This window comes from Lontra canadensis, unplaced genomic scaffold (genome assembly GCF_010015895.1).
Source record: "Lontra canadensis isolate GAN:19392208 unplaced genomic scaffold, GSC_riverotter_1.0 scaffold130, whole genome shotgun sequence".
Taxonomy (NCBI): Eukaryota; Metazoa; Chordata; class Mammalia; order Carnivora; family Mustelidae; genus Lontra; species Lontra canadensis.
The window spans coordinates 1995773-2016831 of NW_022631124.1; positions in this window are offsets into that span (position 1 = coordinate 1995773).

The window sequence follows — 21059 nt, forward strand, 5'->3', positions numbered from 1 at the left end:
TGGATTAACCCAAACAGTAAGCCATAAGTGCTCATGGAATAGGTTCCATCCTCATTCCTGAACTTTCTCTCCTCTCTATTATTATTATAGGTGTGGTCTGTGACTAGTCACAGGTTGAAATATTTGGATATCAAAGCTGCAAAAGCCTGACTGACAGGCAGAGAGTAGGGTAGACCCAGAATAATTGGACAACCAAGTCCATAGAAGCTATTTTCCTTAGAAATTGGGTTACAGAAATCCTCCTTTTAGAAATTGTATGTGAACTGCTTGTTGCTGTTTTTTTTTTTAATTACTATCCAAATTCTCTTGAAAGTAATTTCTGTTTTTTCTCAGCAAGCTGCTGTAGTGACACAATAGCTGATTCCCACAAAAAGAAGTTCATTTATGCCATAAACTTATTGCAAGAGAAAATGCTATCTATAAAACCTGAGGCTCCATTCAGACAGAGGGAGAGATTAGTAAATTTTATTAAGCAGAAAATTGGCAAAGGTTTGACAACCTCTTGCTAATGCTGTTAATGGCATTTCCTTCAGATGGCAGATTCAAAGATTAGACTGAATTGAAAAATGGCGGCAGTGTGTGTGTGTATCTGTGAGTGTGTCTGTGCATGTGTCCGTATGGGGAGTGGTTGTAGGCAGTAATAGGAAACAATTCAGTCCAAACAGAAAAAGCTATACTTAATGGTAGCAACAACCAACATCACAGACAAAGTGGTTTGTTGTGCATCACACTTACAATGCATTACCGGGTAATTATCATATGAAGCAGACTCATCTTAATGTAGTGATTGTGTGGGAAATAGAACTCCTAAACTACATGGGATGCTTTAGATCACACTTAGGAAACTTGAAATGGAAAAACCCAGCAATTTTCCTTGGACGTTTTTATTGTAGCTGTGTTTTGAAATATGCAAATATTTTCTAACGATGTTAGCTTCATCTTACTTAGCTCATCCACATATGACACATTAAGTGCCATCCTAAACTGATAAATCTGGGCTACAATTTCAACACAGCGGTCCCCTTGCACATTCCTTTTCTTCTGAAATGACCTCGGAAAGCTTCAAATGGAATATCACCCTAATTGCAATAGATAGATTCTGTACTCATTTTCAAAATCTGAGTAAATAGATAAAAATTTTACTCTGATGGACAGCCTTCCTTGATTACTATAACCACACACTCAAACTGTAAATCTGACAGATTCCATTCCTCTTAATCTCCTTAATGCTCTTAAAACATTTCTTGCTTAGCACTCTTGAACAGCTTCCAATGGTGTTATAATCAACTCCAACCTCCTCCGTGAGCTCCAGAAGGGTGTCTGCTTTCTGTCCCATACCTAGTCTCCTGCCTCATTGCTTGTCACTTCACCACCATATACTCAAGGCATGTGGAGCTTACTGCATTCCCACATCCTGCTGTGTTCCCATATGTTCCTGTGTTTTCCAGGAGTCATTCGATTGTGTGCCTGGAATAGCCTTCTTCCATCTCTCCACCTGGCTGACTCTCGGTACTCATCCTTCAAACCCAAGTCAGGTGTCACATTCTCCCACCTTCCCTGAGGAGCCATCCCTTTCTCTGCAGGCTGGATTGTGTGCCCTGGGTCTACCCCCTACAGTTGTCAGTCTGTTATTATTATTGCCAATGTCTCACTGCATTGCCATTGCCTATATTCTTGTCATTGAGGACTTTTGGAAAGCAGACACCATCTAATTTTATGACCCTTGTGCTTAGCAGCATGACAGCATATAAAAGTCAATGAATGGTGTAGTGAATGAATAAAGTCAATATGAAATAAACTTATTTTTTACACAGATCTACGAGAGATATCTTTTATAGTCTTATTGTGATTGTCCTGGGCCATTTCAAGGTGGTATTGACCAAGAGGGGAAAACAGGCTGACCAATTTGTCCAAATGTCTTCAGAAAATTCGTAGTGTGTATGGAATATGTGATTTGGCAGAATTTAAGGCCAAGGCATGGGTTGGAGAAGTGTGGCATTAATTAATGATTTTATTCTGCCAACAATTTAAACATAATCATATCATGCATGTTAGACCATACAAATGATCCTGACATGTTTTTACTTAATCTATCCTTTTTTTGTTCTATTCCTCTATGTTGAAGCAATAGTGTAGTTGGAGTAATGGCACAGAGTGGTAGCGAAGTAAAGGCTGAGAGAGGAGAGGTAGTGTCTGAAATGATTGTTTTTTTTTAATTTATTTTTTTAAAAAGACTGTATTTATTTATTTGAGAGAGAGAGAGACAGCAAAAGAAGGAATACAAGCAAGGGGAGTGGGAGAGGGAGAAGCAAGCTACCCCCTGAGCAGGGAGCCTGATGTGGGGCTCAATGCCAGGACCCTGGAATCATGACCTGAGCTAAAGGCAGATGCTAACGACTGAGCCATCCAGGCGTCCCTAAGGTTGTTTTTAAAGGAAGAGGCAATTCCTACTGGACCATGTCACTATTTGACAGTTTTGCAGTACATTTTCATAGTACAATTGTTCTCCCAATGGTCTAATCAAACTATTTCATGATTTGTCTTCTCATCATAAACACCACATGTCTCTCCTTTCAGATGATAACTGCCTTCTACCAAGAAAATAGAAGCAACCAAAGGGAAACTTCATCTTCCTTCCATGGAATCTACCAAGCCTCCTACATCTGCATCCTCCTCTGAGAGGAGGGACTCCATGTCTATGTGCCTGTAATTCCTCACTACATGGTGGAAAGCATCCCCTCTCACCCAGCATGGATTTTGCTCTGGCATTCCATCCTCTTACTCTAGTGTTTTACATGCTCAGTTTCTCTTTGTTGGTTGTGGTACAGCAGAGTGGTGCACCATTGTGGGGTGATAGCTGCTCATTTCCGAGTAAATATTTAAACTCTTCCTTAACCCCTCATAGTCATGGCCCCATTTCTCGGTCCCTCGTTACAGCTGAAGGGGATTACACTATGTTACCCCCAAATATGCCACTTTCGCATATGGATTATTTTGAGTCAAGACAACTGGGAATCAACAGATAGGAATTAAGCCTCCTTGGAGCTTCCCTTATCTAAGAGCAGAAATTTCTGAGCAGTGAAGACTGCCATAAATCCCATCTCCCCAGGGAGCTTCATAGCCATGAAGAGGACAGAAAGTTAGCACTAAAATGGGGCTCTACAGGTAAATAAAATTTACAAGAATCATCCTTATCTTATACTACTTTCCCCATTCATTCACTTTCCCACAATTTCCCACTTCTAGAAGTTCCACCCTTTGCCTTGTCACTTCTCCATAAATGTATTGTCCTTTGTTAAAATGGTATCCAACCTCCAGCCACAACTACCTTTTGCGGTTTTCATTTCATTTTGGTGAAGCCACCCACAAACATATGAAATAAACGTTTTTATCCTGTTAATCCATCTTTTGTCAGTTCAGTTTGCAAGGATTCAATCACCAAACCTAAGAGGATGGCTGGAAAATATTTCTCCCCTCCCTGATACAGCCAAACATCTTGAAAGAATGATGTATAATTGCTGATTCCACCTCATCGTCACATTCCATTCTTGCCCACCTCACTGCAACCTGGTTTTTTATTCCACCCGCCATGGGTCTGTTTTGGTTGGGCAGCCAATAACTGTCATGTTTATTTCTCAGTGCAACTGACTACTTTTCTCCTTAGACTTCTGTGACAGCCCAAAATCCTGGTTTCTACCAACATGACTGGAGCCACTTCTTTGTCTCTTACTTGGTTTGTTCTCCACTCAGTCTCTAGATGTTAATGTTTATTCCTAAGCCCCCTCTTTTATTTATTCATCTTTTTTCCTTATGTAATTTCAACCACAGCATTTAAACTGTATATTGCATATTTGTTGATGATGCCCAGATTTGCCTGGATTTCCATCTTTAACACAAATCTCCAACTCAAGCATCGAACTTGCCTATTTGAGATCTCAGTCTGAATGGCTGACAGGTACCAATAACTTGACATACCAAAAATAGTCACTTAACTTCACACCTGAGCCCTTAGAATTGCCTCCCCCACAGCCTTATCTGTCTCAGTAAATGCTACAATTTGCTCAGTTGTTTAGTCCAGAAATCCAGAAGCCAGGTTATTCCTCTTTTCCTCATTCTCTCCATTCAATCCACCTGGAAGACTGTCCCCATAAAATGTCTTTTATGTGACAATTTCTCTCCTTCCTCATAGCTGCCACCCTAGTCTAAGCCAACATGGGGTTTTGTGACAAGCCTCCTAACTAATTTTTCTTCTTCTCTTCTTGCTTCACATAGCTGCAGAAGTGGTATTTTTTAATTGCAAGTAAGAGCATGTCCCAAACCTGTTTAAATATTTCTATGATAACTCTCTTCTTGGACTTAAAAAAAATCAGAATCCTTAATATAGTCTCAAAAATCTTCCATGACCTGGTTTCTACCCATATTTTCAGCCTGTTCTCTGACAGTGCTGTTGCTAACTGCTCAGTCCTCTTGGCCTTTTCATTGCTGTTTGAACATATCACTCTCTCTACTGCATTAGGGCTTATAGTGTAAATGATTTCCTCTGTGTTGACACTTCTTCCAGATCTTTCTTTACATGGCTTGCTCCTTCAGTCATTTGTGTCTCAGATCACATTTAACATTACCAGTGACATCTTCCTTGACCACCTAATATAATTAGAAATTTCCCAACTTCACTTGTCCTCCATCTAACCCCTGGTGATATCACCTAATTGGTAATAATATATCACCAATTCTTTTACTTCATATAGTTAATTGTCCATATGTGTCTGAGAGTATAAACACAACCACAGAGTTAGTGATGCATGAAGATGTCTCTCTCTCTCTCTCTCACACACACACAAACACATTTTACTTCCATGTGAAAAATGTGCGCACCCTTTGCTTCTTTCTCTAACTTCAAATCTTTTTTTTTTTTACGTTCAGTTAGCCACTGTATAGTACATAATTAGTCCTTGATGCAGTATTCAACAATTCATTAGTTAAGTATAAGTTTCTCATCTATATGCAGTAGCTAGATCGGATAGAGGAGACAGTGATTAGGACACTCCATCCACACCAAAGGCAAGGAAAATTTTCAGCACACAAGAGCTCTGATACTGGCTAACTGCTTAGGGAAGGATAGCACTCTGAGAAAGGTAGAGGGGACAGGGCCTTCAAGAGGATATAAGCAATGAAAGCTCTAAGAGACCAAGCAAAGGGAGAAGAATGAAGAGAAAGACCCAAGTGGAACATTCTGGACAGGATTTTGACAGTTAATGGGCTACATCATAAATGCCTGCACTGTGAAGTTATTTGCTCCCATTCTGCTTTTCTATCCTCTTGACTCCAACCCAAAGAGGATGGACCTGTGTACACAAAATGCTTGATTCCCTTAGCTCTGATTACACATGTAAGATGAGCTGAAAGTCTCCCTTAAACCATTCTGCAAACCGGGACTCACACCAGTGACCTATTTTGCTTCCAGACGAACTATTTGTCTCCATTAAGGCACATTCATTCTTCTTTTTTAAACACAGTTTCACTTTCAAACTCTTTTTGATTACTAAATACCAGTAAGTACTGCACTCAGTCTGTTCTGCTGAACATTCTCAAACCTAAAACAAAGAGACCATTTGTTGGCTTCGAAGAGGCTGCTTGCCAAGGGCAATGTTAATGTTCTGGAAGTGCACATTCCTCCTATCCAAGTGAGCAGAAAAAAATATTCCAGCAGTCCAAGCACAACACAACATCAGGCAGATGGAAGACAATGAGCATGGGACGGCCCACTGGTTCAATACACTGTGGGAGTCAATGGATACGTACCAATTGTCCCCTGAGCTGGAGCTCAGAGTGCTCCAGGAATCAAGAAGTATCTAGTCAGAAAAACAGGAGGTAAATAATGAGATGTTAGACATATTATAGGATGAGATTGTATTTCACTTTTTGCCCTGCTCCAGTTCTACAGTTTCAATGATCTCCCATAAACTACTTTATTTGTACACATGTGAAGTCAAGGCCATTCTAAAACAGGATGCTGGAGAGCACAATGACCTGAAATGGAAATACAATTTTTGGCTCCGAAATAATTTGACCTGCACACTCTGGGGAAAGAGCTCCCCCTAAGATGAGGAAGGTTTGTGTAGATTAGTAAGATAGCACACAGAAGCTACAAAAACTCAGGAAGGGGAAAAATCATGATCAGAGAATAATCTAGTGTTAAATTAGTATAGTGCTGGCTATCAGCATGAAAATACTACATGCAAATTCGCTACAGGTAATTTAGCACTAATTACTAAGGAGCTCTGTTTTTCTGACCTTCTCTCCAGCATTCCTCCTTGTTTATGTACTTTTGGCTTTCCTGTGTTTTCTATTGTCAGTTTAGCTCTTATTGGGTCAACTGGGAAGTGCAGCACATGGTTGTGTCTATAGCATGAAACATTGGGCTTATCTTGGGATTTCCATATAGACAATGCTTCCATGCTGCTACTACGGTAATTCCTGTGAGTAGTATTGGAAGCCTTTCCAATACACTGTGCTCACTTATATATATTCATGTGTTTATTTCTCGGAACAGCAATTACATTACAGAATGCACTGGTTTGATCACTTCAACTCTGCTCTATTTGGAAAGCTAATAGAACATAGCTGAAAGAATAGAAATTGAATTTACAATTTATTTAGCCTGGTCTCCACTTACCACTATGGAGCTGAGGTTCCAGTAACCTTCAAGGGGGAATTTCTTTTTTTTTTTTTTAATTTTATTTTTTATAACCATATATTTTTATCCCCAGGGGTACAGGTCTGTGAATCGCCAGGTTTACACACTTCACAGCACTCACCATAGCACATACCCTCCCCAATGTCCATAACCCCACCCCCCGCTCCCAACCCCCTTCCCCCCATCAACCCTCAGTTTGTTTTGTGAGATTAAGAGTCACGTATGGTTTGTCTCCCTCCCAATCCCATCTTGTTTCATTTACTCTTCTCCTACCCCTCAAGGGGGAATTTCTGCCCCTTGGCAGATCAGGGACCCAGAAACCTTGCTAATTTGCTTTTGAGCACTCTTGTAGGTAGTTGCTATTTTAAAGATGAGGAAGGACTTAAATATGTACCACCATTGCAGTATTTCCCATTCAATTATGCAAAAGCCTTTTGACTGAATGTTGAGCAGATTCAGTCATGACCTATCTTCTTTGTGTACATCCTTCTCCTTTAGACAATGCACTCGAGGTCAGCTGAGTGAACCACTGCTTCCTGACTCTCCTTTGATCATCTCACACTCAACAACTTCATCATACTGGAAAATGAGACCATAAAAATGAAATCTAATGCCATTTTTTCAACATCAATTGCAATGGCAACCTAAGTGACAAGACCTTGGAAGTGGTAGACATTAGTACTGAAGAATACATCATCTTAGTCTTCCATTTTATGAGTTTTGGTTTGTTTGGTTTTGCTGTATATCACTTGTTAGTCTCATCTGCCACCAGACTATAAAATCCGTAGGGACAAAGACTGAGTCTTGGCTATATTTTATTTCTAATATCTGGCAAGTGTCTAAACCTGATAGAAATACATAAACTGGCTGTGGCATTATTTTGAAAGGTCATTATGGTAGGGTTCATGAAGGATATGGGTCTTACTCTGCTTGTTAATCAGATAACTGAGGAGGTAAGATCTTAAGGTCAAGTCTGTTACAATAGTCTAAGTTCATGAAATTAAAAGGTAAAAATGAATTTGAGTATTTTATTAATTTATTCAATGAATATTTAATGTTTATTATTTAAGAGAGGTAACAGTGAAAATACACATAGAGATTCCTACCACCAGTAGTTACAGTGGAAGAGTCAGACAACAGACCAGAAAAATACACACACATGTGTGTGTTCATGTGCATGCACAATTTACATAGTTCTAAGAAAAACAAGGCAGGGAAGAGGGCTAGAAGGTACTGAGAGGGGTATGATCATATGTTCTAGAAATATCTCATAGGTCAATCTGGCTAAAGCAGAATAAATGAGGAGGTAAATAGGAGGTGAGGTAACAGAGAGATCACGTAAACTTTGCAGGTCATAATAAGGGCTTTCATTCTCTTACTGAGTGAGATGAGGCAACATTAAGCAAAGCATTGACATAAATGACTTATATTTTAACAGTATCACTTTAGCTGCTATGATGAGAATAAGGTCAGAAGCAAGAATACTAAATTTAAAAAAACTATTAAAATATTTTAGGCAAGTATGGTGGTAGCTTGTGCAATGGTAATAGTAGTCGAAGTGATAAAAAAGTAATAAGGTTTTGGATCTATTTGACATTATAACTAAAATGACTTTGTGATGTGATATGAAAGGGGAAAAGGAATCAAGTATGACTTCAAGGTTTTGTCCTAAAAAACTGGAAGGATTTGCCATTAACTGGGATAGAGGAAAAACATTTTAAGGATCAGGATGGTACAAGGCAGGTGAAATAACGGAAATTCAGTTAGGACATATTAATCTGAGATGTCTGTTGAGCATTCAAGTGGGCTTTGAGTGGGAAGTCGGATACATGGATGTGGAGTTTGGAAGAGGGGCCCAGAGTTAGGAATTTGAGAGCTGTCATAACATAGATCCATGAGACCGGATGAGATCACATGGGGAATGAGTGTTGATAGGAAAGAATAGAGATCAAGGGGAATACCCAATTTTAGAAGTTGGAGTGATGAAAAAACTGATGAAGTAGACAAAGGAATATCCAAAGAAATAAGAAAACTAGATGAATATAGGTTCATGGAAGACAACTGAAGAAATTTTCAAAAATGAGAATCATCAACCATGTCAAATGCTAAGGATAAATGAAGTAAGATAAAAACTCAAATGTAACCATTGTGTTATTTATTTATTTTTTTAGCTTTTAGTTGTATTCCTTTATTTTTTATAACATTTTCTACTGATATGATTTCAAATATAGGAAAGTTGCTAGAATAAAAGAAGGAACTCTCCCAGTCTTTGTATCCATATTTGCCAAGTGTTTATACTTTTCCCTACTTGTACTATAATTTTCTCTCTATATCATCTATCTATAGAGATGTATGTCTATACCTACATATATAAATATATAGACATATATTTATTTATTTATGTTTTGGAAACATTGTGTCCCTTTACTCCTAAACAGTTCAGTAATTATTTCCTAAGAATGAGTATATTCCTTTATATAATGATGATATAGTTGATTAAGACGACTAACTTAAGAAATACGAATATATGATGATCTAATCAGTTGTCTCCATTTTCATTTTTTCAATTGTCCCCAAAATATCTTTAATAGTTATTATTTTTTTAGTCTAAGGTCAAATGCAGATCAAACATTGCAATTACCTCTCATGCCTCTATAGACCTTTTTAATTTGGAATAGCTTCTCAGCCTTTCCATATCTTTCCTGACCTTGATATTTTGTAAGAGTAGAGACCAATTATTTTTTAGAATGTACTGAAATTTGAATTTGTCTGATGTTTCCTCATTATTAGATTCTGCACTTTTGGCAGAAATAGCATCAAAGTGATATTACATCCTTCTCAGAATATCCTATTAGAAGGCACATGATACCAGTTAAGATGGTGATTGCCAGGTTTCTTTACAGTAAAGTGACTTCTTTTTCCTTTTAGGTAATGTCTGGTGATAATTTGAAGAGATAATTTTCAACAAGTAAATATCCAATTACACATTAAATTTTCAGCTATTAGTTTTAAGACTGATTGATAAACTTTTCCTCTACCTTTTCTTTAAATATTAATTGACACTCTATTGTGAGTAAGAGCTTACTGTTCTTCATTTTTTTTGTTATATGGCTCTTTGTCTTACTTATTTATATCAATATGTATTAATTGTTTTTTATTGTGAATATAGATGATAATAATCATATAATTATTTATTTATCAATCTAATTTCCAAACCTGTGGCATAACTATTATTTTTTAGGTATGGGTTTGAATGAGCATAACTTGTAAATATTAGTCATGTTTACTCTGTCAATTTTTTTTTTCTTTTACATTTAATGATTCCAGTGTCTTATTTAATTAATCTCAGTCTACTCCAAATTATAGAAAAAATTCTCAGTGATATCACTGGGAAAGAAAGATTATGAATTTCCAAAAAAGCTCTACTTCATAAAAGGAGAGAGAACCTTGGCAAAAATTGTCAAAATCAGCTTTTCCAGAACTCTGATGATTAGCCAAAGGCTTAAAATTATGCTGGGAGAATTTATTTTAAAAAATAGCTAAATCTCAGTAAGAACATGAGTTTTGTGGCAATTTTACTTGTCCTATAACTCAAGAACTCTCCAGCTCCTTGGTATCCTTAGAAATAGACACTGTTAATACAGGAAACCAGCAGCCTAGTGATCATTGGAAGTCTCAATATAAGTGGGAGCTTTCTCAAAACCCCATTTACAGAGAATTATCATTATTTGGCTTTTCTGGAATTTCCCTAGAATGTCCATCCCACTTGCAAAGACTTTTTTCCCCCAAGTTTTTATTTAAATTCCAGTTAGTTAACTTACAGTGTAATATTAGTTTCAGGTGTATAGCTTGGTGATTCATCACTTACATACAACACTCTGTGCTCATCACAAGTGCACTCCTTCATACCCATCACCTGTTTAATCCAACCCCTGGCCATGTCCCATCCAGTAACCCTCTGTTTGATCTCTATAGTTAACAGTCTGCTTCCTCATTTTCCTCTCTTTTTTTTCTTTTCTTCAATTTTCATGTTTTGTTTCTTAAATTCTGCATATGAATAAAATCTTATGGTATTCGTCTTTCTCTAACTGACTTATTTTCCTTAACATAATACTCTCTAACTCCATCTATGTTGTTGTAAGTGGCAAAATTTCATTCTTTCTTGTAGCTAATATTCTTAATATATTCTAATATTCTAATAATCTTCTTTATCCATTTAGCAGTCGATGGACATTTGGGTTCTTTCCATAATTTGGCTATTGTTGATAGTGATGCTATAAACATCAGGGTACATGTACCCCTTTGAATCAGTATTTTTATATCCTTTGGGCAAATACTAGTAGTACAATTGATGGATTGTAGCAACCTATGGAATGGGAGAAGATATTTGCAAATGACATATCTGATAAAGGGTTAGTATCCAAAATATATAAAGAACTTACAAAATTCAGCACCCAAAAACTAAATAATTCAGTTTAAAAAATAGGCAGAAGACATAAATAGACACTTTTCTAAAGAAGATATACAAATGGGCTAGCAGAAACATGAAAAGATTCTCAACATCATTCATCATCTGGGAAATACAAATCAAAACTACAATGAAAGATCTTCTCACACCAGTCAGAATGGCTACAATTAACAATATAGGAAATGGCAGGTGTTGGCAAGGATGTGGAGAAAAGGGAATGCTGGTGTATTTTTGGTGGGAATGCAAGCTCATGTAGCCACTCTGTATAACAGTATGGAGGTTCCTCAAAAAAGTCAAAGACTTGTCTTTATTTGATTTGACTCGGGCTTCTTTAGTGAGAATAGCCTCTTCCTCAGAGGTGTTCAGCAAAAAAAGAATCATCAGCAGTTGTTCAATATTGCAGCTACCTGAGGAGGTGAGGACAATTGGTGCAAATAACAAGCTAACCAAAAATTTGAAGGAAAACTGAGGAATTAGATGCCAATAGGGGGACTTTGAAAACTCTGGCATATTTCTTGAAATCTAGAATATCACACCTATGTGAGGATTGTGCACATCCTGAGAAAAGACCTGAGAACCTGATCTCTGATTGATCGTGAGTCTCTGTTAAAGCAGGAAGTAAAGGCAAGGCAGAATTGTAAACTGCCTAACTGAATGTCACCCACATGACCCAACACACACACACACATAGCTCTACAACAAAAAACTGAGGCTTACTGATTCCTGAAATTGAAGGAAATCTCTGTCCATTCAATAAATGATTACTAATCTAACCAAATAGAGTTGTCAGTGGTCACAAAGAACAAAGAATACAAACTTCACAGGACTAGCTCAACAAAGTCCCTAAACAAGGAAATAATAATGATAGTATAAATAAATTCAAGATGGAAAAACAATAGAGAATATATTGAAATTCACCAAAATTAAGTAGCTTAGTGCTTCAAAAAATACTCTCAAGGAAGTTAAAAGAAAACTCACAAAATGTGAGAAAATATTTGCAATTAATTCTCATACAATTGAACAATTGCACAATTCTCTTAAAATTGAAAAAGTGATCACATGACTTTTGAACTCAGATATTTTCCTCTCATCTCCTAAAATATGCCAAATTAAACAAAATCAAGAAGATTGTTCTCATGTAGCTTGTCAGAACAAGGTAAATTGTACCTTTAGTAAAGATGCCTTTGTTTAATCACCAAGTACGGTTAGTGTTTGTATGTGGCATTATTAAACCTGTTGTCCATTAGGCTTTTGGCATGTTCTTCTTAGGGCTTAGCCTTTTTTTTTTTTTAAATGTAGACTTTTCTTGCATTTACCCCTAATGGGATATATACCTCCATCCTTTCTTCTTATGGATTGTCTCCCTAAATGCCTACTCATCTGTAGCCTTTGTCCTTTGTGTTCAGAATTTCTGGAATTGACCACTCCCTGATATGTTGTGCTAATGGCAAAGCTACTATTGCTCTGAATAAAGGTTCCCTTCAGTCATTTGCTCCAACCAAATATGATCTACATGTTCTCTCTTGCTAACCCTGCCTTTAGCCTTACCTGAAATCTTTCTGGAGTAACTACCCTTACAGCAGGCTTTTCCACCAGCCAGATTGCCTCTCATAGGCATACATCTTTGTTCCAGTTAGCAACCCTTCAGGTCCTTGTTTTATTTCATGTCTTCCCATTTTCCAAACATATACATATTATAATATGTATATGTTGTATACATATTATAATATATATATATGTTATATACATATTATAATTTGTATATATGTATATATATTATATATGTATATGTACACACACACACATATATACACATACACACATACATACATACAAGAATGTGTGTGTATATATATATATATACATGCACATGTATACATATATGCATATACTTATATATAGAGAACAACACATCCCTTATTGTTAAGTAAATGCCCTATTCAGTGACAGCAGGTTCACAGAAGACTTATTTTGATCAAGATAACTGAATATATTTAAAACTCAAATTTAACATCTAAGACAATTCAATCATCTAAAGAAAGGTGCCAATACAAAGATTGATGACCAAGGCCATTAAATAAGTAATGTATTTTAGAAAACGTACTAGAAACTTATGAAGGGAATTTCTTAATTAAATGCATATGGTATCTTGATGTATTAAATCTGTGTCCCTCTCTGACTGTATGTACCTATACTATAAATCTATATTTATATTTATAGCTATAGCTATATTTTTATCTATACAAGTCTATATCACCTATGTTTCTTGTGGTGGATTGGGAAAATGGCAAGGGACAGGTGTAAATCTTGTGTAAGTTTTCAGGGCAAGATACTTTGCAACAGCAGCCAAATATTAGAAAATCCAAAAATAAAATGAAAAACACAGCATGGTTTCTAATTGGGAGCTAGTCCAGGAAAAGATAAAGGAAGAAGCTATGAAATCATAAGAAGATTCCATCAGAAATCTTAAGATTAATCATCTCATTAATATTGCCAAGGAAGACAATTCTATCATTTCTTATCAAAGAGATGGTACAATGAATAAGCTTTTTAAAGAGTTTTTTTTTTCTTATATTAAGGGAAAAAAGTTTTTCTGCAAATGGTAGAGTCCTTTTTTGTGTTACTCTTTTTTTCCAGAAGACACTGGTTTTTATGAATAACTCCTTTAAAACATCTACTTTGCAATAACTTTCAAATATCTCAGTTTGATCTAATAAGAGCTCCAAGAAATTGCAAAGAGAAAATATAAAAGTGCCATTTTGAACAGAACAATGTACACATTTAGAATTGAATATGGAAGAAAAACAAATCAGAGGGAACTGATTTCAACATACTAAGGGGAGCTTGTAGTTGAATGCAGAAGACATCCTTAGAAAATATTGTTTCTGGGCTCCTGAGTGTCTTAGTCGTTAAGTATCTGCCTTCGGCTCAGTTCATGATCCCAGGTTCATGGGATTGAGGCCCGCTTGGGGCTCCCTGCTCAGTGGGAAGCTTGTTTCTCCCTCCCCCACTGCCTGTGTTCCTTCTCTCACTGTCTCTCTCTCCATTAAACAAATAAAATCTTAAAAAAAAAAAAAAGAAAGAAAATATTGTTTCTTACATGTTGACATTCTTTAATTTCTGAAATCTATGAGTTCTTTTTTGTTGTTGTTGTTTTTTGTTGTTGTTGTTGTTCATTTCTGAGAAAATGCTCAGAAGACATTATCACGATGCCCTATGAAGTTTTATTACATAATGTCAGGACTATTGCTCACTCTTTACATTTCTTTTGTGGCATCTACAAGGTGTATTAAATTCTAGCAGCATGACACTTGAAAGAAGAATGGCTACTTTGTCATCACCTCATGTATTTAGAATAAGATCGTTTGCTTTATATGAATAGTTAGAGCTGAGTTTTAATTTCTGATTATTGCTAATATTTGCACACATCCTGGGTGGTGAAGTGTGCTCTCAGACAGATCCCTCAGAATATCTTAAACCTCAAGAGAAATATCCTATAGATAGAAATATCTATGGCTTGATATACGGAAGAAGTTCAACAGGTTTTGTTCTTTGTCCTCTCTTTACTGGTACTCTCTTTACTTCAAGTGTTTGACCATAAGATCATGGGTGTCACAGCATGTATGTATATAAGAAAGGTTTATTTTTTAAATGTGGTTTCACTTATTTCATGTCCAAGGTTATGTGTCCATATTTTTCTTTAACTTATCCAAATGGCCAATAGACATATGAAAAAGTGTTCAACATTACTTGGCATCAGGGATCTACAAATCAAAACCACAAGATACTACCTCACACTAGTCATAATGGCTAAAATTAACAAGTCAGGAAACAACAGATGCTGGCGAGGATGCAGAGAAAGGGGAACCCTCCTACACTGTTTGTGGGAATGCAAGTTGGTGCAGCCACTCTAGAAAACAATATGGAAGTTCCTCAAAAGGTTGAAAATAGAGCTGTCCCACAACGCAGCAATTGCACTACTGGGTATTTACCCCAAAGATACAAATGTAGAGATCTGAAGGGGCATCTGCACCCCAATGTTTATACAAGCAATGCCCATAATAGCCAAACTATGGAAAGAGCCCAGACGTCCATCTACAGATGAATTGATAAAAAAGATGTGCGATATATACACAATGGAATATTACACAGCCATTAAAAATGAAATCTTGCCATTTGCAATGATGTTTGTGGAACTAGAGGGTATTAGGCTGAATGAAATAAGTTAGAGAAAGACAATTATTATATGGTCTCCCTGATATGTGGAATTTAAGAAACAGGCAGAGGATCATAGGGGAAGAGAGGAAAAAATGAAACAAGATGAAACCAGAGAGGGAGACAAACCATAAGAGACTCAATCTCAGGAAACAAGCTGAAGGTTGCTGGAGGGAAGGTGGGTGGAAGGGATGGAGTGGCTGGGTGATGGATATTGGGGAGGATGTGTGCTATGGTGAGCACTGTGAGTTGTGTAAGACTAATGAATCACAAAGCTGTACCCCTGAAACAAGTAATATATTATATGTTAAAAAAAAAAAAAGGCAATAAACTACAGCCTTATTACAGCATTATGTGCAGGGGATCAATAGTACAAATTGCGGTAACATTAACGTTAAGATCTATTGAGTGTTTATATTCACCAGACTCCAATGTGCATCTACTCCCTACATGAGGCACAAACTACCTCTATCACCATTTTATTTGCATTTGAGAGAACTTCACTTCAGACAGTTTAAACAACTCCACTAAGCTCAGAGTCAGGATTTAACTCACCCTCTTAACCATTGTGTTTCTTTTCTGCTTTTTGTATTACCAATCAATAACATGAATTATTTCCTGTAGTTTTCTATTTCCTTTTATCTCAAGCCTTCTGTTAAAAATTGGATGAGTTTTTATCTGTGATTTTATTATTCCTTCTCCTTGCTTATTCATTGTTCCATCGCTAAACACAAAATGCTGTGTTTCATCAATTAAGCCCAGTGTCTTATTGATTGCTCTTCCTCAAGATTTTGTTACCCATGTCTTTAATGATTCATAGAGTTCTAATAGAAAATATTTGTTGGGAAGAACTATATCATCATCACAGTGATTTTCAAAGTCACTTCATTGTACATTTTCTGCTACGTGCAAAAGTATTCTGCAAGAATATGTATCTCTTGTAAGGGCTGACACTTTCTCTCATTTCTAGATACACAACATGATGCATCATTAAGAATTTACATGTGTGCTAGCTTATAATAGTTTAATTACCATAAAAATATTAATGGCCAAATACTTGCAAAGATACAAATACTGCAGCAAAATAAAATTTACAGAGATTTATAGAGATTTTTTAAAATAAAGATTCCTAGATGACCTATTTTTTTTCTTCATCGTAGTTTTCTCATTTAAAAAATGTGAGTAGTGTCTGTTGGTGGGAATGTGAGCTGGTACAGCCACTCTGGAAAATAGTATGGAGGTTCCTCAAAAAGTTTATTAGGGATTTACCCAAAGATATAAATGTAGTGATCTGAAGCGGCATCTGTACCCCAATGTTCATAGAAGCAATGTCAACAATAGCCAAACTGTGGAAGGAGCCAAGATGTCTTTCAACAGACGAATGGATAAAGAAGATGTGGTCCGTATATACAATGGATGATTACTCGCCCATCAGGAAGGCTGAATACTACCATTTACATCGACATGGATGGAACTGGAGGGTGGTATGCTGAGCAAAATAAGTCAAGCAGAGAAAGACAATTATCACATGGTTTCCCTCATATGTGGAGTATAAGAAACAATGCAGAGCATCATAGGAGATGGGAGGGAAAACTGAATGGGAAACCATCAGAGAGGGAAAAAACTATGAGATACTCTTAACTAGAGGAAACAAACTAGGGTTGTTGGAGGTGAGGTGAGAGAAGGTATGTGGAATTTGGGTAATAGACGTTAAGGAGGACATGTGATATGATGAGCACTGGGTGTTATACACAACTGATAAATTATTGAACACTACATCCGAAGCTAATGATGTGCTTGCTATATGGTTAATTGAATTTAAATAAAAATTAATAAAAAATAAATTAAAAATTTAAAAAATATTAATTAAAAATATATGAAATACAAAACACAAATACAAATATAAGTTCTATATTTTTAATATTTTTAAATGTATATATCTGTTGGGAAAGTTTGAAAAATCTATATATTTCTTATGATTAGTTCTACTTAAAAATGAGTTTTAATGATGTATGATTTACATACAATAAAATCCAATCATTTTAAGTGCATAATTCAATACATTTTGAAAAATGCACACAATTATATAACTGCATAAAAATAATGACTTTCTATTGCTGCAAGCAACAAAGTCTTCTCCTTCTGTCACTGTCCCCTGGAAATCAGTGTTTTGCTTTCTGTTATTATTGCTTTTTCTAAAATTTTATATAAATATAATCACATATGTGTAGTCTTCTTTGTGTCTAGCTCCTTTCATTTAGCATAATGCGTTTGAGACTTACCCACATGGTTGTGTCTGTCATAGTTCATCCCTTCTTATTGCTGAGTAGTATCTCATTGCCTGGATGTTTCACAATTTATCTTTTCATTGGTTGATGAATACAAACTACCCATATTTGGGTTTTTCCAGTTTGTGGCTATTGTGACTGAAGCTATTATGAACACTCATGTAGAAAGATTTACATGAGCATAGCTTTCCATTTCTCTTGGTTATATGTCTATGGAATCTTAATTTAAAAGTTTAAATACCTATTTAAATAGGTCATATGGAAAATATACAAGTGACAATTTAAGAAACTGTTGAACATTTTAAAAATGGCAATGGCAAATATTTCTCATCTGATTATTAAATTATGAGGATTCCATCTTTAAATTTCTTATTTGTCACTTGTGTGCTGGTAGTTCTCACTTTGCATGAGGGATCAAGATCATAAAAAGGATTGCATAAGTTGAAACTTAATAGTAAGTAGGAAAAATTATGATTATTTCATAACTTCTAATTTTTTTCACAAAACATTAAAAATTTCTTACTGATAACGATAGATGTATAAGAAAAGAAAAAATAGCAAAACTAATATTTAGTACAGTATAATTTAGAACACTGGTAATAATGAGAATTAAAATTTTTTTTTTTTTAGAAATTACCACAAATATATTACTTTTAACGGCTCAAGAATAGCTCAAAAAATGGTTGCTTACAGAATGGCAATACAAAATGAGCGTCTTATCTATGTGTTGGCAAATTTTTATGGTCTTTTTTTTAATTTTATTTTTTATAAACATATAATATATTTTTATCCCAGGGGTACAGGTCTGTGAATCGCCAGGTTTACACACTTCACTTTATGGTCCTTTTTTAAATGACTTTTAAAATTTATTTATTCGTAATAAAGAGAGAGGACAAGCAGGAGAAGTGGCAGGAAGGGGGAGAGAGAGAAGCAGGCTTCCTGCTGAACAAGGAGCCCAATGTGGGGCTCGGTCCAAGGACCCTGGCATCATGACCTGAGCTGAAAACAGACAGTTAACCAACTGAGCCACCCAGGTGTCCCTTTTATGGTCCTTTCTAAGTTTGCATCAGCTTTCGCTATTTTATCCTTTGTACTTTCAATATCATGGAATATCTCTGAACGTTCCTTCAATGTGAAATTTTTTGCTAAGGTTACTTCATCCAGAACAACTTCAACTTTTTCCATAATCACTTTCTTCATTCATGTCAAAACTTCATTTTCACTAAGGTCCCCTGGCTGCCTACCTAGAGTTTCAAAAAATGCTGTCAACACTCCCAGAGTACATGGTTTCTTGGTTTCTTCTATAACTCTATTTACATTGGAGTCAAATTTCATTTCCAGTCACTTTTTTTTTTTCTTCTGCTACATTTTTATCTTCTTCTACCAACTGTCTTTTTTGGTTATGTTATTATAAGGTATCATGTCAGATTGCCGCTGGAAGACAAAGAGGCAACATGGTCACATGCTTTGCTGTCTGAGTGACTCGGATAACAAATATGCAGTAATCAAACATTGATAGACATGGAAAGGAGTGAGGTGCTTGGTCACTGTTCATGATGCACATCTGCTACTGATATAGTGAATTTCTGGCTGAACAGCTAGGAATAAAGTTTTACTTTATGTAATTACTCGCATTTAATAAACCATGATAGCTGAAATTCAAACAATGTTGCTAGAAGATTGATGTTATTAAAGTAAAATACAGTAACTGGCAATAATGAATACTGGATTTGTGTAAAGCAAACAATTTCTCATTTGCTTGATCAATGTATTCTTTTTTTTAAAAGAATTTTCTTAGTTATTTTAGAGAAAGAGAGAGTGTGTCAGTGGGGAGAAGGGCAGAGAGAGAGAGGGAGAATCCTGAAGTAGACTTCCCACTGAAAATTGAGAACTGAGCCCAATGCAGGGCTGGATCCCAGGACCCTAAGATCATGATCTGAACCAAAATCAGGATTCAGCTACTTAACTGAGTCTCCCAGGTGTCCCTTGATCAAGGTATTCTATTGAAATCTTTTTTCCATTTAAAAAATCAAATTGTTGATCTTTTTTGTGTTACAAGAAATTTTTCTACCTTCTGGGTATAAGTTTTGATCAGCTATGTATTTTGGAGATATTTCTCCAAGTCATTTACTTTGTGTCTTTTGAGATGAAAAGTTTTAACTTTGGAGATCAAATTTATCAATGTCTTATTCTGTTGTTTATTCTTTTTCTGTGTTGCCCATAGAATCTTTGATTAACCCAGGGCCACAGATATCTCCTCCTATTTATTTTTTCTAGAAGTTTTATCATTTGGGACTTACACTTAGATCTATTTTTAATTAACCTGTGACCTTGCTAAACTCATTATTTCTATGGCTTTTATGCAGATACTTTAGTATCTTCTGATCAGATGATTATTCTATTTGTGAATATGAGAGATTTTATATATTCCTTTTTGACCTGTATGTCTTTGGGACGCCTGGGTTGCTCAGTCATTAAGCTCCTGCCTTCAGCTCAGGTCATGGTCCCAGGGTCCTGGGATCAAGCTCCAGGTCCTCTCCCTCTGCCTGCCATCCCTCCTGCTTATGCTCTCTCTCTGCGTCAAATAAATAAATGAAACCTTAAAAAAAAAAAAAAAGCTGCATGCCTTTAATTATTATGTTTTGCCTTTTATCACTTGCTTGCTTTTGCCATGGTAGAATTTTTTAAATGTGGTGAGAACAGTCTTACCTTGACCTCAATCTTAAAAAGAAAGCAGTCAATTTCAATATTATATAAGATGCCTATTGTAGGTTTTTCAAAATATCTTTTCATATACTGAGGAAATTCTCTTGTCTTTCTAGTTTGCTGAGAATTTTATTTTCATCAACTGAATTTTGCTAAATTTTATGAAATGCTTGATCTGTATCACTTGAGTTAATCATAATTTTTCATTTTTAATCTGTTAATATGAATTATACTGATATCCTATTGTTAAATCAACCTTGCTTTTCTGGAATAATCTGCACTTGGTCATTATGTATCATTTTTATAATGCATTGGTTATTTTGATGTGCTAACATTTTCTAAAACTGTTGCTACAGTCACAAGGAATATTAGTCTGTAGCTTTCTTTTTCTTTTTTTGAAAAAAATTTATCTGGTTAATAGCAAAGTTAATGCCACCCTTAGGAAGTGTTTCCTACCTTATTCTGGGAGATCGTATACAGGGTTTGTATTATTTCTTTCTTAAATATTTGGTAAATTCAATAGTAAAGTCCTTTGGGCAAAGAATTGTTTTTGTAAGAAAGTTCATAATTAGAACATCAATTTCTTTAATAGATACACAAGGTTCTTCTTGAATGTGATTTGGCAACTCATTTCAAGGAAATTTTGCATTTTAATACTTATATATAATAATTTATACATAATATT